Raw genomic sequence first — 26,998 nt, 5'->3', positions numbered from 1 at the left:
TCTACAGAGTGAGTTCCAGGACAGCCAGGGTTATACAGAGAAACCCTGTCTTGAAAAACAAACAAACACAAAAAAAAACCCAAAAAAACAAAAAGAAAAAAGAAAGAAAATTGCAAAAATCACTCTTAGCTTGTAGGCCATAGTTTCTTGGAACGGTTCTCAGATAACACCTGAGAGGAGAAATGTTTATCATCAGTTATAGACACAGCCGTTCTGACACGAAATGGGAATTGTTTTCCGTGAGATTAAGCCTACTTATCCTCCCTCCCACAGTGTGGGAGAGATCCCGTCGTGCATCATCCATATCACAACTGGATGTTACCGTAGTTTTCATTTGCCAATGTATCCCATAAAAAGTTACAACTTATCGCACACCGAAGCTCGCACTTCCCCAGCTGTGAGCTAGAGCAGTGTGTGCTTATTTGTTTCTCTTAAATTAAATAAAAGTTGTCTAATTTTTGTCCTGTGTGGGCGGATATTTGTGTGTAAAGGAAACTCTTGCACTGTTACTGTTCATCCCCAAACAAAAACAAAAGTCTTTTGTCTTATGAGCTTTTTTGAATTCGTCATTGGGGACAAGGGCCCTCCCCCCATCCCTGCCCCACAAACACAGAATACTAGTAGAGTACCCCTTATCTAGAATGCTTAGGACTAGAATAATTTCAGGGTTCGGAGTTCTGTCGATGTTGGAATATCTGCGTAGATCTTACTAGCTAAGCATTCCTGATTTGAAAATCTGAAGTTCTAAATGCTTCAAAATGAAAAAAAAAAGCATCAAATTAGTATTCATTGAGTTCCATATTTGGGAACATTTTAGACTTTGGACTTTTGGCTTGGGGTTGTCCTTCCTATAGTAACTCGGTGGGGTACAAAGCATATTTTCTGAAGCTTTGCTTTTTAAGAGTATAGACTGGTGCTTTCTAAAGCACCCAAAGCTTTAGTTCAATTGAGCAGAGTCTACCGTGTGTGACGGTCCTTCCCACTCAGGATTGAGGATCGTAAACTTGAACTTGGGGTGAAAGGAGACTTTTCACCTTGCTTATTCAAAGTTTTGTGGAATTTTCTTTCAGGTTTAACTGTATATGATATGAGGTATGATTGAGAAATTACATTTCCTTAACCAGTTGCCTGAGTATTTTTAATGACACTCAGGCGGTGCATATGGATTCCGGGGTCAGCTGAAATTAAATAGTAAGTGAACGCGTGGCCGAGATGAACATTTAAACACGAGGGCACATTTTTTTCCTTTTCCGACAGTGAGAGCAAGAACTAGCATTGGGCCTGAACTCCTTTACCAAAGGAGTCCTATCTCAAAAGAGCAAAGCGAGTGACTTCTCCTTTACATGACTCCTGTCTCTACTTCAGATTTAGAGTATGCTTTCTATTATTATTCTGCCATTAGCCACTATATGTCAGCCATGTTAAGAAGATGATATGCCTGCTAAAGCAATTAGCATTGTTTATGAAAAAGATCACAGGGGCCTACCATCAGAAATCAAACGAACAAAACCCCACCTGCTATAATGTAAACTGTAGCATTCAACAGCTGCACACATTGACTCTGAAGCACAATCTATTTGACTGTGTTAACAACTCAGCTGTGTATCTAGAAGACTCACTGTGACCCAACAGGCCTTCAGTTTATTTAGCATTATTCTCTTAGTTTCAAGGCAATTGGATATAGGAGCCGTGGACAGACCTCAGTTCTGGCAGGATGTCCCTGGTGTCCTTTTGACAGAAAGGACACATATTCTCCTGTGGGACAGACAGTTACCCAGTAGAGTCTGGGCAGGAATGGGCTAGTGTTTCCTTGAGTGGTATCCTGGGGCATGGGTGTAACCCTTCTGGTTTGAGACCTGCCTCTGATAGCCACACCTCTCTGCCCACCTCCTGCTATTAGCCACGCCTCCAACCGGGTTCTAGTTACATTCGAAAGCTCCACCCCCACAGAGTAACAAGGAAGTCGCTGATTGGACTATCATACGGACGTATTTTGGGGGGAGTGGTTTATGCCCCAGGTATTTTACCTGTTGGGGGAAAAAAGGGGTTGATTAAAGATCAAGATGGCTGAGCAGTCATGTCTCCCATCTAATTTTTACCCTTCCACGTGGGTAGGTATATCCGTAGCCACTCTATCCTATCCCTAACTCTCTCTTGCTGCTGCTCTTCTTTCTAACTCCATATTTCCAGGTTACGCACTGTTTTAAAGTTGCTGCTGGACAGTCACACACGGGTGGTGTTTTGAACTCTCATATTGAGAGCCTACAGAATGGACTCCTGTGCTAATGGGCTGTCCCTTACAGAACACGGTGCAAGTTTTCAACACAGTTGGTTAATCTGCACTACTTGTCGCTCACTGTTAGGTGCTCTTTCTTGGATACTTTTGGACTGGCTGTGAGTCAAGCTGATGAGGAAGCTTAATTCTCCTAAGGCTTCAGAATGGCTTGATAATCCGTGCTTTCTAGTTCCCTGAGTACTGTACCGTGCAGTTTCCTTCTGTTCCCCCAGCAATGAGAAAATAACTGCATCAAGCAGTGCTGTAATGAATTTAGTATCTAGCCCAAGGAACTGCCGTTTCCTTTTAATTGCTATGTGGAGCATGAAATCAGAGCCCCAAGTTCCTCAGAACTTCTGCAAGAGAAGGCCCCATAGCCATCCAGCTACCTCAGAGAACTTACAATGTCTCTCGATGCCTTCTCCATGGCAGTTACGCTCATTGCCATTTGCATATCTTATATTTGACTCTATTACCTTTAACTGAATTTCTTAAGAGTAATCCATTTATGTTAATTGGCAGGAACTCACATGAGTGCTTGTTACAGAGACATCCATTCATTATTATCTAATGCTTTTGCCACACCGTACATTTTACTTGCAGAATTGAGTAATGTAAGCTAGAATACACATGAAGACCTCGGGTTGCTTGGGTTGCTTCCAGTCTGTCTGGGCCGGCAGGTGCCCTGAGCAGACCTTGGGCGCAAACTCCACAGCCAGTCCCACAACACCCAGAGGAAGCTCCACTTCCAGGCACTCTAACAAGCCCAGGATCACAGCATCCCAGAATCACAGGATCACAGAGACAGCTTGACTCTGAGGAATGCTGACACAACCACAATCACAGGAAGGACAGGCTCCAGTCATATTTAGCCAAAGCAGGTAGCACTAGAGATAACCAGAGGGCAGGGGGGCAAGCATAAGAAGATAAGCAACACAAACGAAAGTTATTTGGCATCATCAGAACCCAATTCTCCCACCATAGCAAGTCCTGGACACACCATCACACCGCAAAAGCAAGATTCAGATCTAAAATCACTTATCATGATGATGATACAGGACTTTAAGAAAGACATAAATAGCACCCTCAAAGAAATACAGGAGAACCCTTATTTCTCCTGTAGAAGAAGGTAGAAGCCCTTAAAGAGGAAACACAAAAATCCCTTAAAGAACTACAGGAAAACACAATCAAACAGGTGAAGGAAATGAGCAAAACCATTCAGAATCTAAAAATGGAAATAGAAACAAGAAAGAAATCAGAAAGAGAGACAACCCTGGAGATACAAAACCTAGGATAGAAATCAGGAGCCATAGATGCAAGCATCGCCAACAGAATACAAAAGATAGAAGAAAGAATCTCAAGGGTAGAAGACACCATAGAAAACATTGACACAACAGTCAAAGGAAATGCAAAATGCAAAAAGCTCCTAACCCAAAACATCCGAGAAATCCAGGACACAATGAGAAGACCAACCCTAAGGATAATAGGTATAGAAGAGAGTGTAGATTCCCAAGGTAATGGGCCAGTAAATATCTTCATCAAAATTATAGAAGAAAACTTCCCTAACCTAAAGAAACATGAACATACAAGAAGCCTACAGAATTCCAAATAGACTGGACCAGAAAAGAAATTCCTCCCGTCACATAATAATCAAAACACCATGCACTAAACAAAGAAAGAATTTTAAAAGCAGTAAAGGAAAAAGGTCAAGTAACATATAAAGGCAGGCCTATCAGAATTACACCAAATTTCTCACCAGAGACTATGAAAGCTAGAAGATCCTGGGCAGATGTCATACAGACCGTAAGAGAACACAATTGCCAGCCCAGGCTACTATACCCAGCAAAACTCTCAATTACCATAGATGGAGAAAACAAGATATTCCATGACAAAATAAAATTTACACAATATCTTTCCATAAATCCAGCCCTACAAAGAATAATAGATGGAAAACACCAACATAAGGAGCAAAACTACACCCTAGAAGAAGCAAGAAAATAATCTTTCAACAAACCCACACAATCCTAATTCCACCTCTTACTACAAAAATAACATGAAATAACAATTACTTTTTCTTAATATCTTAATATGAAAATTAATATTACCAACATATCCTAATCGATTGAAATTCAAAAAATATAAGGAATTAGAAATTTGTTAACTGTCATCCAATGGTCTCTCTAATTTGGTAATTGAAGAAATAGGTCCAATATTATACATTCCATATACACTTTCTGCTTGTTTGTATGTGACAGTCTTGAAAACTTGCTTCTCCTATCTCAGCCTCTCTCTTAGTAGTATTATTTATTTCATGTTTTTACACTATACAGTGGTTTTCAAAACAGCTTACATATTTCAAATGTATTTATACAGCTATAAGAAAGATAGACAAATAACTTGGGAGGTAGCTTGTAAGAGAACAACAAAGTGTGAGGCTGAATGCTTTGCTTGAAGTTTGTAACTATTGTATCAAGTGTGAAGAAGAGGACTTTATAAGTTACTCTTTCTCTGAGAGGAATGCTTTTCCAAATCATCACAGCCAATGAACCAGATTCTTACCCTCACCTAATGTCTGTGCCACCCTCCAAGCAGAACCATTGTTCATTGAAACAGTTGGTGAATGACTTTATGGATAGACCATCTTAATACACACACCATTTCTTAAATGAATGTAACCTGTTCTCTGTGGCCTGAGAATAAAGTCACTCACTCAAGTCAAATAGCTTTGACCATAGCAGGAAGTCTGTATCCAAAAATCGTACCTACAATTCATTCCTTGGTGCAGCAGAACTGTCAACTCTCAGCTTAGCTACAATCGAAGTAAAATCCTTTGGTGATGTGAGGGGCATTGAAGTACAACCTTATTATAATGAAATTCAGTGTCTAAAAATTGTTGTTATTTTGGCCTTGTTCCATAATAACAGCCAAGATTTTAAGCTCTACTATATACAAAACAAACAAAAAGACTTTATATATTTATGTTCATTTTAAAAAATACTAGTAGTGATGTATTTTTGTTGTTGTTGTTGTTGTTTCGAGACAGGGTTTCTCTGTGTAGCCCTGGCTGTCCTAGAACTCATTTTGTAGACCAGGCTGGCCTCGAACTCAGAAATCTGCCTGCCTCTGCCCCCCAAGTGCTGGGATTTAAGGCATGTGCCACCACCACCTGGAGTGATGTATTATTTAAAAATATACAGTTAATATGTTTGGAATTATTTAAAATTTATATTGATAAAAATGTATGTGTTTTCAGTATTGCTATAGACAAGCATCTATATAAGACTGTTAAATTGACTGTTGTTTCATATCAAACAACTTTTATAATACTCATTTTTATCATTATAATATTTTATAAATTTAAAGAATATGACCAAAAAAGGTATTGTAGGTATTGAAGGGGCGGTCTCTGGGAGGAGTTGGGGTACAAAAGGGAAACAAGAATTTGATTTAATTCTATTTACTTAAAATATGTTTTTAAATGTTAACAAATTCAGATAAATTGAAATCATGTATCTTTTCTCATCATAATGCAATAAAACTTAATAAAAAAACAAAAGACCTTAGTGGAACTTTAGTAATGCCACTCCATAAATGCATCCTACAAGTAGGGTCACTGGGGAGAAGCCTTCAGATAATATGATGGGATGTAAGTACTAGGTAGCTGCTTATTATTAAACAGAAAAGAAAGAGTCTCTCAAATACTTACCAAAGTAGGAAAAGAACTCAAACATATGTGTTCTTGGTAGTAATTATGAAATATCACCCAAACATCAAAGGTCTCTTTCCTCTTTCTAAATGAAAGTGAACATCACTAAATATTTTCTTTGAAAAAATATTTAAAACATATTACTTAAAAACCCTTCAAGTCTTTGATAACCATTCCAAATTGATTTCATGTAACCTTTTGCTACTACTTGATAAAACTTTTTCAGTGTAGCAAATACAATTTCCTTGTTTAACGACAATTCTAAGTTTAGCCTCAATACAAAGGGAAGTATTTTCTCTGCCTCCAGAAAAATGACATAGACATACTTTTCTCTGTTCTGCGAAATCCAACTAAAACTCAATGTATTGTGTATGAATCAAACATAAGAATCTAAAGATGATGGGGAATCGAGACAAACCCCCTGTGGACCCTGTGCACAATCCAATCATATGTGACCTGGGTTTCCTTCTACTTCACATGCCCCAGGTTTGGAGTAGGAAACGTTGAAAAAACACCAACACAGACTAATTAGCAAGCAAGCACACAGCAACACCAGTAACATATATAAAGTCTGTTTTCTGCAGTTAAATTAGCAGAAATGTGATGGCCTTGAAAGAAAACTCTTAATCAATAGTTGTACATGCTAACGAACTATTCTAGAGAAACATGGGGCTCCATCCTGACAGCAGTCAGTGATGGGAAGCAGTAGACAGCCCCTCCTGCTAGGCCTCAGTTCCCCAGCCTTTCTCACTGGGTGGTGTCACAGACAGAGCATTCCTTTCAGGTGGGTGCTAATAAAAACCTGCATTCCCATCTCCATAGAAGTAAAGAGATAGAGAGGCCTGGATGGCCCACTTCCAATAGTGTGGCCCTTTATCTTCTCCTATTGGAGTCGGAAGACATCACACAAGAAATGATGGGTGACTCCTTCAAGCCAGAAAAGTATCAATGGAGGCCGAATAGAGACCCAGGGTCTCACTCCTGCCAGGCCTTCAGAGGACGCCCTCCCCTCAGACTTCAGTGGAGTTACACTAGGGAGTCTCAATGACACCTTCCTTCTCCCACCCCTACCCAGCTTCCCTAGCTGGAGTTGATATCAGAATGCAAGTGATCCAGCAGTTTCTAACATATTTACCACACATCCACATTTTGATGAAATATAAAGCAAAGAACAAAACCAAACAGCAAAGTTAAATCCTGTTGCAGCAGGAATAAGGCAGCTAGCCTCCTTTTGGGGGGGGGGGGAGAAGGGTCAGTCAGTAGAGGCCAGCACTAGATGACAGATGTGAGTCCTGCCAGCTAAATGAACCTTAATGTAAGCTGTGATTTGAGGCAATAATTATATGTCAGCAGGCATTTCTTAATTGTGCTAATGAATACCTGTGATGTAGGATTTTTATAAGATAGAGACTATTGGGAGAAAGTCATGAATATATAGGAATTCTTTATGTTCCATTGAATTTGCTGCAAACCTACAACCGTGCTTAAAAGTTAATTCATAAGGGGAGACTATTAAGACAGAAAAAATGAGAAAAATATTGGGTGTGATCTCAGAAGAGCTTGTGCATTGAAACTTGGGTGCTGATGAAGTAGGGAGCTGCCATGGGTGAGAGGACCCCGTGTGCTGATGAAGCAGGATACCGCCATGGTGAGAAGACCCCGGGTACTGAGGAAGCAGGATGCTGCTATAGTGAGAAGACCCTGGGCACTGAGGAAGCAGGATACCGCCGTGGTGAGAAGACCCCGGGTACTGAGGAAGCAGGGAGCCACCGTGGTGAGAAGACCCCGGGTACTGATGAAGCAGGGAGCCACCGTGGTGAGAAGACCCCGGGTACTGATGAAGCAGGATACCGCCGTGGTGAGAAGACTCCGGGTACTGAGGAAGCAGGATACCGCCGTGGTGAGAAGACCCCACGTAGTGAAGATGCTGATTCTTCCAAGCTAGTGTGCCGGCTTAATGCAGTTTCTCTCAAAACCTTAGCAAGAGTTTTTTTTTGTAGACCTAGGCAAAATTATCCTAAAATTTGTAATAGAAAGACCAGGATTGGAATAGCTACAACAATTGTGAGAGAGCAGAACAAGCGGCATCGAAAGGATGAACATCAGAGGAACCAAATAGAAAGCGCGGAGCTGATTCATACAAGGTACTCACTCACCCGAGGTTCAGACTGACACAAAAGCACTTATGCAGAAGAATACATAAGAGGGAAAACGGATAAGTAAGATGTTTGTAAAAACTGCCTTGCAGAAAACCTTCTGAGGGGTCTGAAAAGGCAAGCTACAGGGTGGAAGAGAGTAATTGCAAAGCCCGTTTGTAAAACAAAGGGCTAGGGAAACTCAGTACCAGCCACAAAGGCAGAAAATGATACTGTGAGACCATGCTCACACGTGTGTGGCCTGGAGGTGTAACTTAGCACTCACCTCTCATGCTTAACGCTCTGGGTTCTATTCCGTGTACCACACAACAAAGGGCGCCGTGCGAAAGAAGAAATGGGCCAAAGACATAGACATTTTATTTAAAGGGGTGTACAGGTCCCCAAGCATATTTTGTTGACCCATTTAATGTTAGTAAATAATTACTTTTTGACTTATATTGGTAGCATATATTTAAGCACTGTAAAGTGTAATAGAAACTCCAGATTTCTAACTTCTCTTAGGAAGAATTAGAAAATTCACTCCCAGAGTGCTTCCCCAAATCGTAGATGTCTAAGGATTGCTCTTCCACGGAAGGGCTTACTGCTCCTCCCTGTTCTCTACCATGTGCAGGCACCATCAGTGTCTGGTCGCATTATGAGACATCTTTTCCTATAGCAGGGGAAAGTGTACTTACCTCACGACCAACTCCTAGACCTGTAAAGACAGCCCTGGCGTGCTTCACTCTTGGGTGGTATGTGTCGGCCACATCTGCATCTGGTTCACGATTATGACAGCTGTCAGGCTTTCTAGGACCATGCTCTGTGTCCCTGCCCACCTGCTCAAATAGGATTCCTTCTTCAAGGGTTTCAAACCTCTCTAAAGTCTTTAGTAAAAGCTCCATTGCTATGCCGGGCGGTGGTGGCGCGCGCCTTTGATCCCAGCACTTGAGAGGCAGAGACAGGTGGATTTCTGAGATCGAGGCCAGCCTGGTCTACAGAGTGAGTTACAAGATAGACAGGGCTATACAGAGAAACCTTGTCTCGAAAAAAAAAAAAAAAAGCTCCATTGCTATGCTGGGCAATGGTAGCACATGCCTTTAATCCCAGCACTTGGAGGATTTCTGAGTTAGAGGCCAGCCTGGTGTATTGTCTCAAAAAAGCTCCATTGCTTTCATTTTTTGCTGAAGCATGTTATTCACACTTCTTTCTAGTAGCTTTTACGTCTTCCCTATCATTTTTATCCTCCCAATTTAAATACTTCCACTCCTTCTGGTCCTAGACCACTTAAAGATTCCACTGGTTATTATTAGCAAATTTATAGTTGTTAAACTTGGGACCCCACACCCTCAGACAGGCTGAAATCACTAGTCTGTCCATTGAAGCTACTCACTAAATGGAAATAGGAGCCAGCAGCTACATTTTTCTCCTTCCCCATTTGGGAGGCTGTCTTCTTCATTGTTACAATTACTGTAACATTTCTTGCTAAAGATTTTCTAGTGGTTTCTCTGGGGTTTCAACAGAAGGCTTGTGGGTTGATTTTAGTTCGTGTCTTACATGATTTGGTTCATGTAAGAGGAAATGATTCCTAAGAATCTGATTTTCTAATTAGCCATTTCAGTTCTACAGCTCAGAGCCACCCACCCAAGGCTTGCTGGTCTCTCTTCTTAGGGGACCCAAATTGGAAAGACTTTCCTGGGTTTCATTAACTCAGTCTAAATGGGTTAACACAAAAGAAATGGAAGCTAAGAATGTTACAGAAGGAATTTACCTTTGGTGGCCGTGATTAATAAGCTATGCTCATTGAGAGACTTGGCCACACTTAGCACATTTTGTTGCAAAGTAGACATCCAGAAGTAAAGCCATTAATGTTTGATATTGAACTCCCAAGTGACTCAGTATTTTCTAAGCGCAGTGGTATTGCAAACTGTAGTACAGTTAGACTGGCTGTTTGTCTGACTGAGGAGTATATAGTGGAACTAAAAGGAAAGGGGACACAGATAGTGCAGGATTGAAGGATGGCCCAAGAGTCCGTGACTGTAACAGCCTTCCAGGCTACCTAGAGAAGTGGCTTCCGTGTTCTCTTTGGCTTTTATATAACATTCCCATGGATCCAAAGTAAGAACGGAGGGCTAGGGATATAGTTTAGTAGGAGAACACTTGTCTCCCGCTCCAGAGGTTCTAACACGCTCTTCTGGACTCTCCGGACACCTGCAATACATAGATGGGAGGGAGGGAAGGAGGGAAGGGTGGGGGAGGAGGGAGAGAGGGAGGGAAGGGAGGAGGGAGGGAGAGAGGAAGGGAGGGAAGGAGGGAGAGAGGGAAGAAGGAAGAGCATAGTTATAAAGGTGGCTTTCCAAGGTGAGGCTGATTCTTAGCACTCTGAATATGCTGACCTCCCCAAATGTGGCAAAGTCCGCTGTATAATTTATGGTAATGGGGAGCTGCTCCCCTATTATTATGAAAAGAAAGGAATATTTAGTAAAGAAAAGGAATTTGCATAAGGAAAAGTAGAAAGAGAAAGAAAGAGATAGAAGAATGGAAGGGCTCCTTGAGATCCAGGCTCGGTCACCTGACCACTAGTATGTGTGATTGCTGTCGGACAGAGAGGTTCCAGTGACGTTACTTAGCTCTTCTTAGGAGCTTTATGCTGCTCGGGACAGAGCCCCAGCATCTGTAAGAAAGAGTAAGAAGGAGTAGGTGAAAGGTTGCGAAATGGAAGCAGGGGTGAGGGTCTGAGTGTGGAATCTAGAACTGAACCGTTGAAAGTGTCTTCTGTCTCTCACTGTCCCCACACTTAGCTCCGACCTCTCGCTGCTTCGGTTTTCTCCTCTGTGATGGGAGTCTCGCCGTCTCCATAGGACCCTGACGTTGTCAGAGACATGCAATAGTGCCTGATGCATGCCAGCCACAGTGCTTGCTGCTGTAGAAGGCAACCACATGGCACAAGAATGGCAGAGGCTTACCCTTGACCGTCAGAGCCACGCTTGGACTTGGGACTTTGTCATCGTGAGTTTTTCCTGATGTCTCATTAGAACACCCGTTTCTGCCTTTAGATATTTGTTCTGACTTAGCCCGTGTGCTAAACCCAGATAGCTCTGTGTGTTTCAGACACAACAATTTGTGGCAGAGAATACTTTTGGTCAGGAAGGAGACCTAAGCTTTTATTTGCCCATTGCTAAGGCCCAGCGAAGGAAAGTCTTCTACATCCAGGGAGTTAATTGACTGAACTTGGGCTTTTGTTGGTTTTGTTTGGAGAATACTGTTGTTGTTGTTTGGGGTTTTGGTCACTGTTGTTTGGAGACATTCTTATCTTACTTAGGCTGGCTTTAAACTGTAGCCCAGGCTCCAGCAGTCTCTTCAGTGCTTGGATTGCACACAACTCCTGGCTTAGCATCAATTCTTTTCAGATACTTGTTTTTAAAGTATCATTAATAATAGATTTTAAAATTTTGAATTTGACTTTAAACAGGCTAAATTTACTTTGCCTGAATAAACAAGTGCATGAAAAAATATACAACTAAATAATGTATACCAAAAAACATACAACTAAGTGATGTATACTCAAATAAATGATGTATACCCAAAAAAAAACCCATACAACTAAATGATATATACCCCCCCAAAAAAAACTTGATAGCCATAAGCCAGCAGAAACCTTCCATATTTTTAATTTTGAGTGTTAAGAGCCACTTTTGCCAGTGGACCTATACGAGTGCTCTGGGTCTTCATTGATCTACTTCCTTTTACATGAGTTTGATGGTTGTGGGTCAGCAGGCCCCAGAGCGTTGATTCCCAGGTGTGAGAGGCTGGGGTCCTATCTCAGGGAGCTGGGCTTCCTCTCCCAGAGCGCTGCTGAGTGAGTTTCAGGATGTGAGGAAGGACCAGCATACACACTCAGCATGCTGACTGAGGAGAGCAGAAAGATTGGTTTGAACTGGGTGGGTGGGGAATCGTAACGATCAAGTCCGGGGGAGGTGACAGGTTGGTAGCATCCTAGACCAGAGCTCTAATTTACAAGGGAGTCAGGTGAGCTGGGGACTCCACACCCCTTTTCGGGGAGCAGCGGTTTATTTAGGAAGCCCTAGAACATGGATCAATTCATGGATCAATCAATCCCCTTGCACCAATTCTTGGTGTTTTACTTTCAGCAACATTTTAATATTCTTCCTACATCCCGAGTTATTGATCGAACACGCTCGTGTTTTTGAGCCTGCCTCCTTCAACACGGTATCCTTGTATTCACTGTGTGCTTTTCTGATTCCTAAACTGGTAGATGAAATGTTAGTTACAGACAAAAATACAGTCTTTTCACACCTGGAAAAATTAATGTGTTTTTCCAGAAAAGGTACCATATGATGGGAGGGGACCAGTTACTATTTACATGTGAGTGAAGACTGATGTCTGCCAGACAGACAGAGTGAAGAGCCTGCCTGTCCCTTTCAGCCTCTTAAAAGTATTAGTGGCTCAACATTGATGTAATCTGAATATTATTGAATATCCCTTACATTCTGGCTACTTTCACAGATGAAATCTAGGGGGAAATAACCGTAATCAAATTCTCCTGCTTAGAAATTAATGTTCCACGTCTGTTTTAGGAAATCTATAATAACTGCACTGGCAGGGTAGGGGAGGGGCTGCTCTAGAAGATGCCTCAGAAAGCTCACAGATCGGTGGCTACTCTGACGGGGTTCTGGGGTTGTAAGTGATACTAAGCTTATCTGCAGTGCGCATCCTTGTGGCTTTGACAGTTTGGTGGGACTCTAGAATGCCAAGGCAAAGCCATATATAAGCTATGACTTTAATGAATGGGGTCAGAGAAGAACAGTGGTCAGGGCTACATCACCGGACCAGCAATCTAGAGAAATATGGAAATTCTCAGCTCACGTGCTATCCGTGTCCTCATTCCCCAAAAGCAGCATGTGGTGAGCAAGCCTACCCCTGAGCAATGCTCATCTCCATTTCCATCCCAGCATCTTGGGAACGTATGTAGGGCATTGAAAGAATACAGATGTCAGGTACAGAGATGACTCAGTTGTTAAGAACATGCACTGTCCTTGCAGAGAGCCTGAGTTCAAGTCCCAGCATCCAGGTCAGGCACCTGTACAACCACCTGTAACTACTGCTCCAGGAAATGCCATGCCCTCATCTGAATTCCATAGGCTCCAGCACTCGTGTGGACAGAAACCTCCATGCAGATGTACATACACATACTTAAATCGTTAGAGGAAGAATACAGACCCCCCCATGACAAGCAAACGCCAGCAGGCTGACATGCTTCTCTGTATGGCACAGAGTGTTGCGTATTCGCATTTTAAATCCCAGCGTCCCATAGTAGGGTCATGTGAGGGAAAGCATTGCAGAGTGAACCCAAGGTTTTGCAACACTGGAATCTAGATGTTGGAGTCCTACGAAAGGGTAGGTTACTAGTTCCACAGCCTGTCTGGGCCTGAAGCCTCCTCACTCGTAAAACAAAGCAGTTGAACTGGACAGGCCTTGAATCTATGCTTCCTAGGCTAGCATGCGTAGGAGTGGCGTGGGTGTCCTGTAAAACTGCAGATCCCGACTCAGTAGGTGTGGCCTGTGGCCTGCGTTTTTGTTTTCCTGTAGAGGGGTCCTGAGCAATGTTGATACTGCTGGTCCACAGACCTCTCAACATTTAGTTAGTTCTGTTGATCCCTGTGCACAAGTGTCCGTTAACTAGATGGTTCTATGACACCGCAGGAAAGATTTAGGGGTTTCACCAACTGTGCCTCCCCTGGAATCAACAATGCTCACTCTTCATAATTATCTCTATCAGACACTCTTTAATGTGTAATTATGCATAACAATTTCACATGCACGCCACAAAACACTGATAGATTTGGTCCAGCTTACCAGACTTGACAGCAGAAGACAGAATGTATAGGATGTATAAAGACAGTAATAAATACTAAGTTATATATGTGATATATGCCCATTCAGACATTGGGTACATTCAAATAAAATAGGTATATATTTAGATGGGCCTTAGAATATTTGTATTCATACATCTTTTTTTTTCCTTTTCATCTCTGGGAAACTAAAAAGATTGCTCTATATTTTTGACATAAAAACAAGATTTCTGTTTCTCTCTTCCCGGTGAGAGCTGGGAGTGGAAAGGTCAGTTGCTAAACTGCTCTTGCTGAAGATTGATTGACTCTGGCCTCACTGACTTCAAAAGAAATATTCCACCAGCCCCAAATCCTAACCCTGTGACTGACTGTGCAGGTGCCTCAGCTTAACTTGGTGTCGCAACCCCAAGTGTGTCCTCACAAATCCTTCATTAAATGACTCTCAGGGCTTCCTATCCAGGGATTTGACCCATCCATCACCCTTGTGAATGAGTGTGAGAAGAACTGGACATCATTATCTCTGAATCATAGGGTCGTGAGCAATACCAAGGAGGAAGCCGGTGAGTCCAAACCCTCTTGGTCATTCCATCAGAGGAAGGCTGGGCTTGGTGCTCTTTCTTCTGTACACACATGTCTGCTGACCCAGCCTGGGGATAACCTCTTTGGTGGAGGATGGGATCAAAGGAACAGCAGTCGGCAGCCTTGACTCCTGAAGGCAGAGCTGGTCTACTCCTGAAGGTCATCCACACAACTGGAGGCAACATCTGGTACCCATGACAATAAGCCAGTTGATTAGAACTGTATCCCTGGTTAGTAGAGAGATGCTAGGATGACTCGGGGAGCTGATTGATTCTAACTCAGCCAGAACTAAATTATCATAGGTCTGGCCTATCCACTCGAGGGTTTCCCAACTAAATACTAATAGTGAAATTTAGAAACCCTTCATTTAACCTCCTCTGAGTCATGTGAGCACATGTGACATTTAACAATGATCATGTGCACATCGATAGGAATGCAGCTATACAGAGAAAACAGTATATACCACGCCCTCAGCGTACAGACGTGCATCTGTGGGAGGAGTCGCGGTGAAATCCGATACACTGGTTTGACTTGGCCCTACCTTCTGACGAGGCTGCATCAGCTCACCCTTCAGACTGTAGCTATCTCACCTGCAGGATGAGGGTGGCGTGGCTCCCTCGCAGTACGCATGTGCCGATGGGTGGAGTTATGTAGCATGGTGTCTGAAAACCTGATCACCGTTGGCAACCATAAGAAACCTGCTTAGGTGACAGCCCCTGAAATTGTGCCTCAGGGGGAAAAAAATGAAAGGAGAGACTCCACATTTGTGTTTTTTCCTCTTGCTTTGTATGCAGGTCTTTGTGCGGGAGGTTGTGTCTGGGTTAATAAAATGTCACACTGCTTATTAGGAATAAAACTGTTGTGAAGACAAAGCCTCCATTAATTAGGCTCAGACTCGTTCACTCTGGATTGTCACCCGCAGCCGTTGTTTCCCTGTTAGCTATACGTATAACTAACAATAAAGTATGAAGATAGCCTACTCATATTAAGGAAGACACGAAACCATAAAGGATGACTGAGCTGGAAAGCTAAATCTTTAAAAAGCCATAAATGACAATCCCATCTACTTTGCGCCCCGGTACCCCTGACTGTCTCTCTGAGCATACAGAGTGTGCAGACGCGACTGAGGATGCCGCACGTCCAGCTCACCCCTCATAGGTAGGTCAGGAGGATACGGTGGGTGTGGACTGTGGTCCCGGGAAGAAAAGGATGCCCTCTGCTTTCAGCCATGGAGAAGAAGCCAGGGTGGAGCGGTGCTGAGGCCTACCACCCGTGTTATAAGGACATGAAGGCCGCAGGCTGAGGGTGGGAGGCAGACTTTTAAAAACTCAAACGAACCATAGGGGCCAAGTCCAAGGCAGGCCTTGGGAGGGCCGTCACCGAAGCCTGCTCACACCCCATCGGGACAGGGTGTTACTGTTTCTATTCATCCACCTTAGGTTGAATGTGACAGTAATTAGGGCAGTTAGTTCTTTCCCAGGTTTATTGTGCCCTTGAATCATCTGTGACAGTATTAAAATGCAGATCCTATAGGTCTGAGACCTGCGTTTCTAAAAAGCCCCTAGGTATTGCTGAAGCTGCCGGGTTCAAAGACTGTATTTTGAGTAGGAAGTGTCTAACCCATTTTCTCCCCAAACTCCTCTCCCTTCCCCACTCCCATCCTACCTACCTCTGTTCCTCCCACCATACTCACCTGCTGTTCCTTCTCTGTTCCCCCGATCGTTCCTCCCTGCTTGCTGAACTAGATCTCCTGGTGTCTCATTGGAATCACTCTTGTGTCCAGCCAAAGAAAGTCTTTAATTAGACTTTTTCCCTTTCTTCTTTAAACTTGCCTGGTAGAGCTCCAGCCCTCCAAGACTACCCTTTCTGGATTCCATCACCTCGCTTCTGCTGTGGCTAGGGCTGGCTGAGAGAGCTTACATGGCCATGCAAGCAGTTCTCGTGTCTGCTGCTCCGTTCGCGCCTCCACTCTCCTGTGTAACATCACAGGTTGAATCTAAGTCCCCAGAGACTCAGGTCTGGAGAGCTTGTTCACCTGGGAAACTGCGGAGTGTTTAAGGGGTGGAGGCTGGCTGGGACAGAGCATTAGAGACAGGCCCTTGGGGGCTTTAGCCAGGCTCTGGCCACAGTTCATTCAGCTCTCTGCTTTCCTTTGATCCATCCGTGGTAAAAGCTGCTCTACCTCATGTCCTACCAAAAAAAAAAAAAAAGAAAAGAAAAGAAACCAACACCTTGCCTTCCCCACCGTGATGAGCCGCGATCCCTATGAAACCGTGAATCGAATGAAAGCTTCCTCCCGTGAGTGAGTTGTTTCTGGTAGATGTCTAGGTCTTCAGACCTTAAGTCCTTCCTTTGCCTCCCCCGTTGTGTCCTAGCCTCTCAGCCAGCATCTGTCAGTAAAGTCTTTCCCTGACTCCCACACCTATTGTCACATCCATCCCCTTCAGTGACTGTCCCAGCTAGCCTGCCAGGTGGATAGAGTTCAACCCCTTCTCTACCACTAAGCTACAGGAGGTCAGGCAAACTAGTCTGTTTGAATCACTGTCAAGACTCCAGGTGCCACAGTGACAGGTCTATGGAGATATTTTAAATATTTGCAGAGTTATTGAGATGGGATTAGCTGACCTTTTTTAACAGCTTAGGGCTAAGGAAGGCCACAGTGTTGGCGCTTGTTTGAGTCTAAAACTGCTGTTTAGTAAAAACTGTAGAGCCTGGCAGGCCCTTTGAAGATCAGGACTGACACAGTGACCAAAATTAAACTCCGTTCAAAAGTTTCTGTCCCTTGTCTCGGTAAAGGCGCTCAGGAAGGTTGCTGGCAGACATGAGGGCTTCGTCAACCTCATCGCTCTTCTCGTGGGACACACCACAGAGATACAAGCAGTCAGCCTTTAATGATTCTGGCCTGGCCTCTGACTCCTGTGGTCCTCCCAGCAAGAGAGCAACTGTCTGTCTCTAAGATGGCAGTGACCCAAGTCACAAAAATGCAAGACCTTCCATTAAGAATCCATTCTGCCACTTGCTTTTAAGAAAACAAAAAAAAAAGTTAGGCATTTAGTCCACTAGCGGTGAAGGAGACTGGTGTTCATAGACGTTGTAGCCAACTGGGCGGTGGTGGTGCTTGCCTTTAATCCCAGCACTTGAGAGGCAGAGGCAGGTGGATTTCTGAGTTTGAGGCCAGCCTGGTCTACAGAGTGAGTTCCAGGACAGCCAGGGCTGCACAGAGAAACCCTGTCTCGAAAAACCAAAAAAAAAAAAAGAAGTTGTAGCCATATGTACTTTTAGTGTACTCCAAAGTGTTGTATTTCATTACCATGTCATTTGCATGTCCTTACCATGTACTAACTCATTACCTCTCAAAGTATTAAGCAAGCTTTCCTCCAGCAGGATGCATAAGATGTTGCACTAAGACCATGTTACTAAGTAAGATGCTGCAGTAAGACCACTGACCTCACAGCTGATGTCAGGGCTCAGTGCACACAGCTCTCTCTCTATCTATCTATCTATCTCTATCTGTGCCCTCTCAGAGGGTCCCACTCACACATAGTCTTTCTCTGTAAGACAGACATTAGGGCAGAAGTAACGAGTATGTATGTACTCATTTGGAACTTACGGTTCTCAACTTAGGGTAGACTTTGTCTCATGTGGGACACTTGTCAAAGCCTGGGAAATGTTTTGGATTGTCACATATTATCACATACTGGGGTAAAAGTTATTAGTCCCCTCAAAACAAAAACCTATCCATCCTTATTGCCAGCAGGACATAGATTGAAAAGTCCTGTTTGAGCAAAGATTTTTACAGCAATGTGTATGGATTACTCCTTCACTGGGCTCTAAACTAAAGGGAGTATTGAGAACAGTGGGGCAGGCTATGGATGGGAATGGGGTGAGCTTACAATACAGTGTAATAAGACCTTTAGCTACCAAGCACGGCCAGCCCTTATCAACACACTTAGACTCTAGCTCAGTGCACGTGTTTTATAAGGTCGTCGTTTCTACATTATTTATCTCCTTTGAGGAACAGTTTAGGTGCTAGGGAGACGGCTCTGTAGGTAAGGTGCCTGCCGTGCAAGCCTGAGAACGTGATGTCAGATCCCCAGGTTCATATCAAGGCTTTACTCAGCTGTGCACATGTGTAAGCCCAGCGTGGAAGGCAGAGACGGGGGTGGGGGGGGGTGGGGGGGGAGCGGGAATCCTAGGGAACTGCTAGCCAGCCAGCTGAGCAGAAGGAAATCCAAACTCTCCCCTGTGGTTTTAGTTGGGTTACAAGGTAACAGATTTTCATGTAGCTTTCTCATACCCACTTCCTTTGACTGTCGTCCTACCCTGTCATCCCCTTAGCTTCCCCATTGCCCACCTGATGAGACCATCCCCAGTATTCTCTGTATATTCAGTTACCTATATGCCAACACCCTACCTCCATCCCCATCACCCAACGCCCCCTGCCTCCTGCCTCCTGCCTCCTGCCTCGTGCTTCCCATAAGGCAACGCTTTCCCCACTGCCCCCCCTTTCTGTTTTCCTGGTTCCTGGAGGCACTCCAAACCAAAAGGTCAATGGAAGAATCCACAGATGAGAAAGAACGTATAGTGATTGGGTTTCTGGGCCTCTGTTATCTTACTTAGAGTAATTTTTTCCAGTTTCATCTATTTACCTGAAGTTTTCATGATCTTGTATTCTTTACAGCTGATGTGGATTCTGCTTCTATGGTCCACGGGGTCATCGTCCGTTCGTCACTGACGGCCATGTAGGCTGATTCCCTTTCCTAGCTATTGCGGCCAGAGCGTTAGTAACCGTGACTATGCATGTCTCTGTATTAGGATATAAAGCCTTATGCCCAGGAATGGCATGAGTGGGCCATGTGGTAGTTCTATTTCCAGGTTTTGAGGAACTTCCAGACTGATTTCCAGCGTGGCTGTACTGGTTTGCACTCCGGTCAGCAGTGTGCAAAGGGTCTGTCACACCCATGCTAGCAATGTCCTCCTTGATGTCCTGTATGATGGCTGTCCTGACGGGCTGGCAGGAGATCTTAAAGCAGTTGTACTGTATATTCCCTGGTGGCTGTGAGTACGGAACTTTTTATGTTTCCTGGCCATTTCTGTTTCTTCTTTTGAGAACTCTTTGTTTAGCCCAATAGTCTGTTTTTAAATTTGGGTCATTTGTATTTTGGAGTTTGGTTATTTAGATTCCTTATGTATTCCAGTTACTAATCCTGTATCAGATACAGAGCTGGACAGTATCTCTCCCACCCTGCGGGGTGCCTCTTCATTCATTCATTTCCTTTGCTATACAGAAGCATCAGCTTCATGAGATCCCCTTGTCAAGAGCTGGTGTAAATTCCTCTGCCTATAGAGCGCTGTTTAGGAAACTCTCCCCTGTGCCTCAGTGTTGAAGCCCATTCGGAGCTGCCCTGGCTTACACTGAGGCCCTTGATCTATTTGTAATTGAGTTTTGTGTAAAATGGAACACAGGGATCCAGTTTTTTGTTTGTTTGTTTTGTTTTTGTTTTTGTTTTTTTACAACATGCTGATGTCCAGGTTTTCCAGCACCATTTGTGGAAGACACTAACTTTTCTCAGATGCATATTTTTGGCATCGTTGTCTAAACTTAGGTGACTGTAATTATGAGGACTTGTATGTGGGTCCTCTATTCTTTTCCATGACCTGTGTCTGCTTTGTGCCAGAACTGTTCTATCTTTCTTATTGTGGTTCTGTAGTATTAGTTGAATTAAGTGTACTAGCTCCTGCAGTATTCTTTTTGTTCAGAATTGTTTTAGCTAGCATTGGACTTTTGTGCTTCCATATAAATTTGAACTTTGTATATCTCTGTGAAGAACGTTCCTACAATTTTTATTGAGGTTTCATTGAAATTAATAGACTGTTTCACGGTAGTTTTTCTTCTGATTCAGTGGTGTGTAAGGTCTTTCCATCTTCTAGAGTTTTCCTCGTTTCTTCTGTGTCAACATTATCATTCTGGAAGTCTTTCTTACCTTGCTTACATTGATTTCAAAGTAGCTATTGTGAATAGAATTGTTTTCTTAATTTCTTTTTCAATATTTTTGCTATTGGTATATAAAAAGACTTCTGGTTATTATACATTAATTTTTATACTACCATCTTTCTGGAACCATCTTTCAGTTTCTTTAATAGTTTTTCTGGTGGAATCTTTAAAGTCTCTTATGCGTAGGTCCATATCATCTGCACACTGTATCAAGGATACATTGACTTACCTCTTTTCCCGTTTACAGGGTAGTATTTCCTTCTCTTGTCTTATTGCTGCGAGGGAGACTTCAAGAAGTCTGTTGACCAGAAGTGGAGAGAATGGAGAGTAGTCTTAGCGGCAATGCTTTAAGTTCTTCCCCATTTAGCATGATGTTGGGACCTTCTGGGGGCGCCAGCTTGCAAATAATGACACACAGGCTTACATTTATTTATAAATGCCTAGGCCTTAAGCCTGGATTTGTTCCTGACTAGCTTATAACCCAATTATCCCATTTATACCTATCTAAGTTTTGCCACATGGCTGATTGGTTACCTCTCTTTCCTTCCCGGTCTGCTTCTCCCCTTCATGTTCCACTGCATCTCCCCATGTGAGATCTCCCCCAGAGTTCCTATCTCTGCCTGAAGGGCCTGCCTTCCTGTCTTTCCTGCTTCGCTATTGGCCAGCAGGAGGTGAGGGAGGGAATGTTTGCAAAACACTGAGACATGCGAGGTCCTACCTGTGATCAAATCTCCACAGGTTCAGAAGCCAGCATTTGTGTAATACCGAGATGGTCTCCACAGGTTCAGAAACCAGCATTTGTGTAATACTGAGACAGTCTTTACACAGTGCATAACAACATCACTCTGATAATGTTGGCTTTTTGACAGGTGGAACTCGGAAATCTGCATGCCTCTGCCTCCAAAGTGCTGGGATTGAAAGCGTGCGCCAGCATTGCCTGCTGGGTTACATTTATTGATATGTGTATGTGCAGGCGCCTCTGTCTTCCTGTAGTGGAGCCCATTGGATCACGATGAATGATCTTTTTGGTATTTGCCAGTGTTTTATTGGAAATTTTTGTGCCTGTGTTTATCAGGGAGATAGGCCTGAAATTTTCTTTTTTGTTGTTGTTGTTATTGTCTGAGTTTTAGTATCAGGTTAATACTGACTTCCAAAAAGAAATTGGAAACATTCTTTCCTTGCATGTTCTGGGAAATGATTTGAATAGTAATGGTGTCAGTTCTTCTGTGAAGTTTTTTTTTTTTTTTTTTTTTTTTTTTTTTGGTTTTTTCGAGACAGGGTTTCTCTGTGTAGCCTTGGCTGTCCTGGAACTCACTCTGTAGACCAGGCTAGCCTCGAACTCAGAAATCCACCTGCCTCTGCCTCCCAAGTGCTGGGATTAAAGGCGCGCGCCACCACCGCCCGGCTTCTGTGAAGTTTTGATACAGTCCCACTGTGACTACATAGAGTCCTGGGCTATTTTTTAGTTAGGAGTCTTCATATCACTGCTTCAGTCTTACTGTTGACTATAGATCTCTTCAAATTACTTCATCTTGGGTTTAATCTAGGTAAACCATATGTATGTAAAAATTCCATTTCCAATTTCATGTAAGCCAGGTTTTTATAGTACATCCTTCTGGTTTCTGGGTTTCATTGTTGTGTGTAGTAGTGTCTCCCTTTCATTTCTGGTTTTCTTGCCTGTGGATAGTCTCTTTTAGTTGAGTTGACTGTCAAACCTGTTCGTCTGTTTAAAGGACTACCTTTTCATTTCATTGGTTCCTCGTATTGTTTTGTTGTTTGTTTGCTTGTATTTCACTAATGTCTACCCGGATCTTAATTATTTCTTCCCATCTCCTGCATTGGGTAATTCTTGTTTTCCCAGGACCCTGGGGTACCTCATTCAGATGCTTCTCTGAGCCCTCTTAAATCGTCTGCTGTAGGAAGTGAGCGCTGGAGTGAGTGCTGGACACTCGCTCACAGCTGCCTCCATTGTGTCCCATGAGTTTGGGGTTCATCTATATTTTAGACGGTTTTCTATTTTAGAGGGGTCTTTTTATTTCCTTTTTTATTTCTTCAGTGAGCCATTCATTATCCAGTAGTGTATTGTTTGATTGTCTGTGAGTTTGTGTGTTTTCTGTGGCTTTTCTCACTGTGGATATTTTTGCCTTATTCTATCATGGTGAGATACAATGTATAATGTTATTCCAATATCCCTATAATTGTTAAGGACTGCTTTGTGTCCTAAAACATGGCTTCTTTGGGAAAAAAGTTGTATGTGCTGCTGAGAAAACTGAATTCTTTAGTGTTTGAGTGGAATGTCTTGTATGTGTCTTCTTCATATCCTTTCACTTACGCCTTCATTTAACTCCAATGTTTCTTTCTGGTCTGGATGACCTTTATTGGTGACAGTAGAATATTGAATTCCCTCACAGTTACTGTATTGGGGTTAGTCTGTGACTCTACACATAGCCATCGTTTTATGACATTGACTATCCCTGTTCAGTGCTGTTCTCTGGTGAGTCCTGGACATCTGGGACTAGGTCACTAGTCATGTCTTCGATGGTGTGTCTTCAGCTCCCGGACTCAGTATCTGTGAGAGGCAGTGGATGGAGTAGCTTGAGGGAGGCTGGAGTGGGGCAGAGGCAGGCTGAGGTAGAAGATCTGTTCCAAGCCAGTGTGCTAAGTCAGCAGGCAGGGCTCCCTGGGTCATCTCCACTCTCCACAGGCATCACTCCCCAGTTCTTGTTTCTGATGCTGTCTTCAGAGCTTGCAATTCCCTCTCCTGTTAAAAAGATGGGTTTCTGGTTGATGTGGAAACCTTCCAGAAGCCACAGTGTCACTGAGGTGTGACCTGAGTAGTTCTGGGTTGGGAGTTTCCCCAGCAGATGGCTGAGAGGAGCTCCCATGGCCTCGCATTGCTGACAGCCTGAAAGCCGAGACCTGCAGACATGACTGCTACCTTCTGCCTCTCCTGCTGAGCAACTGTCTCTGACCTTCTACTACCTCTTGGAATACACAGCCAAAGGCTCTAGATCACATGGCCAGAGCTTAAACTAGGATGTGGTAGCAAGCTCTGACCTTACTAATCCCCACAGTCTCACCTGGGCAGGGTCTCACCTGGGCAGGGTCTCACCTGGGCAGGGTCTCACCTGGGCAGGGTCTCACCTGGGCAGGGTCTCACCTGGACAGGGTGTCACCTGGGCAGAGTCTCACCTGGGCAGGGTGTCACCTGGGCAGCTCTTTGCCCACTCTCTGACAGTGCTTTCTTTATCATTTCTTTCTAAGGAACAATTTCGTCCTTCCCTTTTTAAACTTCACCAAAACAGAAACAAATTGAAAGCATAAAAGAGTCACTTTTTACCTCAGGATTCATCCTCCAAGCAGTCTCCACCAGCTCTTACTTCTCCCCACTTTCCGAGAGTCTCCTGTCCATGACACAAACTTAAGAAGGCTGCCTAAGAACCATCCTACAAAAGCAAACTTAAATTTGAGATTACATTTCTCAAATTTTAGTCACACCTCTTGCAGGGTAGGATCTTTATAGGTGATAAAATCTTACTGTTGAAAAAAACGCAAGGCACTGTATTAAATTACAATGTATTTCAAGTTGAAGGAATAAATAGCTTGGCTAGATTCATGCTAGCAATTAGCACATGGCTCTTCACCCTTTCATTTCATGTTCTCCCTCCTTCTCTGCCTCTCCTTTCCTCTCTGCCTCTCCCTACCTCCCTCTCTCCCTAACTCCCTCTCTCTCCCTCCCTCTCTGCCTCTCCCTAACTCCCTCTCTCCCTCCCTCTCTCCCTAACTCCCTCTTCTCCTTCCCTCTCTTCCTCTCCCTAACTCCCTCTCTTCCTAACTCCCTCTCCCTAACTCCCTCTCTCCCTAACTCCCTCTTCTCCCTCCCTCTCTGCGTCTCCCTAACTCCCTCTCTTCCTAACTCCCTCTCCCTAACTCCCTCTCTCCCTCCCTCTCTGTCTCTCCCTAAGTCCCTTTCTCCCTCCCTCTCTCTCTCTCTCTCTCCCTATCTCCCTCTCTCCTCCCCTGTCTTCCTCTCTCTCTCCATTTCTTTCAGTATATAGCTGTTTTATTTAAATCTGTGGTACACTGCCCATCTAGCAGATCTGTGGTTATGTATATGGTATATAACACATGTATGTAAATACAAATGTATGTATATAACACATGTATGTAAATACAAATGTATGTATATAACACATGCCTACTGTAGGAATCTGGATTGGGAAGAGAAGGAAGCAATGACTTACATATGGCAGAAACATAGCTAAATAACATACATTTGCGCCATCATTTCTATTTGCTTACATGGATATGCGCATTGTATACATGTGTCCATTTATCTTATATAGAGAACACTATATAAGACTGTTTGTTTGTTTGTTTAGATTGGTTTGTGTTATACGTATGAGTGTTTTGCCTGCATGGATATATGTGTACCTCAGGCAGGACTGGTGCTCAGGAAGGTCATAAGAGGGCATCTGATAGCCTGGCACTGAAGTTAAGGATGGTCATGATTCACTGGCACCCGTGTCCAAGGTCAGAACTAAACTCGGGTCCTCAGCAAGAGCAAGCACTCATAGCCACAAGTCCATCAACTATGAGTGCTTTAAGAGCACATTCCAACTTTTGTCTTCAGGACTGCTTTCTATGTAGTTCTAAAATGCTACAGTTTAAAGTTGACTACTCAGTTCCCTCCTTTACCGCATAATTTTTAATACGTAAAGGAGAAGGTAGTAACTTTTTTATTCTTATCTTTTCGTTTTAGTCCAATAAGAAATTTAAAAATATTTTCCTCTTGTTCCTTTCTAGGATAACACTGAGTCCTTCTCTGATTTCAACGGTGGAACACAACTTCAGAGCTGGGAATTGGTGAGTTCAGGGTATTTATTCATCAGAGTCATCGTCTCTAATGATCCTTCAAGCTTGCTTCTAACGTAACTCTGTATCTAGTCTCCCTGCATGTGCAGATAGATGTGCAGCTCCAGCCAGGTGTGAGCGAATTCTACCTTAGATGTCACACCATGACCGCTGGGCCACAGGGGCAGCTGCAACTCATCTGTTTTATGTTGCTCTGACAAAACCTGATAGAAATGGCAGGAGAGGTCTGTTTGGGGTCACAGTTGGGGTCCCTTTCGGACCCATAGTGAGGCAGATTGAAGGGCACGGTGAGCCAAGCTGCTCTCTCTTAGCAGTCAGGAAACAGAGAGCCAGGGAGGAAGTGTGTAAGGACAAGATGCGGCCTTTAGAGGCATGGCCAGCAGCCACTCCCTCTGAGCCTCGCCTCCGCTCAGGCTGACCTCATCACTGCTGAATCCATTGATGGAATTCAGCCCTAATAATTCAATCGCCTCTCAAAAGCTGTCCACCAGCTGTCCACCAGGCTGCTAACACATGGGACATTTCCTATCCAAAGACAAGAGACTAAGACACCAATAGGCACAGTTCCTACACCATGGGACTTCAGTCTTCACTCTGCTTCTCAAGACCTCTATCCAGGGCCATTGTTACCCCATTTCAGTCTCTTTCCTCGTCCTGAGATGGAGATACTAACTGGACAGGCTCTCGATCTCCATGAAGGATGACCAGTACACACAGCTCTCCCCACCATTACCATCATTGGGACCAGGAGGCCATGTTTACTGTGACCATGATCAGTACTGATATCAGTTACATCAGAAATCCCTGAGTGATCTGGGCTTGAACTGGCATGTTAACGGAATCAAATCCAGAGTGAAATCCTTGAGCCTAAACAAATGACAAGTCAACACAAAGACATTTTATATTTGATTTTAGCAATTGGATTACTATAAGATTATCACTTTTTAAAATGAACCCTGGACCTTGAAGTGTCATTCCCACCCCATTTAAAAGATTAACCTCTCAAGTGTCCGGGCCTCCCCCCTGACCTGATCCCATTACAGACCATTATCCTGTGCCTCTCTGCTTACAGAGGAAAGGGGCCATCTGGCCTGCATGTTCCCAATCCCTCACAACTTGGTAAAAAATAAACCATTGTCTTTCAATTAAATCTTTTCTTATGCTTGTTGAGAAATCAAGAGTTAAGTTTTGCTGTTAGGAGAGCTGGGTCATTGTTGTTTGAGTCCTGAGTCATTTGCAGTGCAAGTGCAGAATCCTCCCTCCTCCTCCTCCTCCTCCTCCTCCTCCTCCTCTTCCTCCTCCTCCTCCTGTTAACTGAGGCTAAAGAATATGTGCTTATCAGCTTTGATTATGTGCGCTCCATAAATGCCTTCCTCTGATCTCCCAACATTTGACAAGAATCTCGATTCAGGGATGAAATACTTTCTCTACAGCACTGTTTCCTCCAGAGTAACTCGCCTCACACATTTAGTGCTGTCCTAAAGTGCAGGACGTTCTGCAGGGATCATTCGGCTTTGATGGGGAACCACGCATTCTGCAATAGGTATCAGATGCATCTCTAGG

General features: G+C 43.6%; 1 protein-coding gene across 2 annotated transcripts in view; it reads left to right on the top strand.

Moving 5' to 3' along the window:
• Pag1 (phosphoprotein membrane anchor with glycosphingolipid microdomains 1) overlaps positions 1 to 26,998 on the top strand; it is a 149,495-nt gene that overhangs the window by 23,472 nt on the left and 99,025 nt on the right. For both annotated transcript variants that reach the window (XM_031376333.1, XM_031376334.1), the window contains exon 2: positions 25,367 to 25,426. The gene's annotated coding sequence lies outside the window, so the exon portion shown is untranslated. The remainder of the gene's footprint in view (positions 1 to 25,366; positions 25,427 to 26,998) is intronic.

Source organism: Mastomys coucha, unplaced genomic scaffold (genome assembly GCF_008632895.1).
Source record: "Mastomys coucha isolate ucsf_1 unplaced genomic scaffold, UCSF_Mcou_1 pScaffold17, whole genome shotgun sequence".
Taxonomy (NCBI): domain Eukaryota; kingdom Metazoa; phylum Chordata; class Mammalia; order Rodentia; family Muridae; genus Mastomys; species Mastomys coucha.
This window is presented reverse-complemented; position numbering and strand designations above follow the sequence as displayed.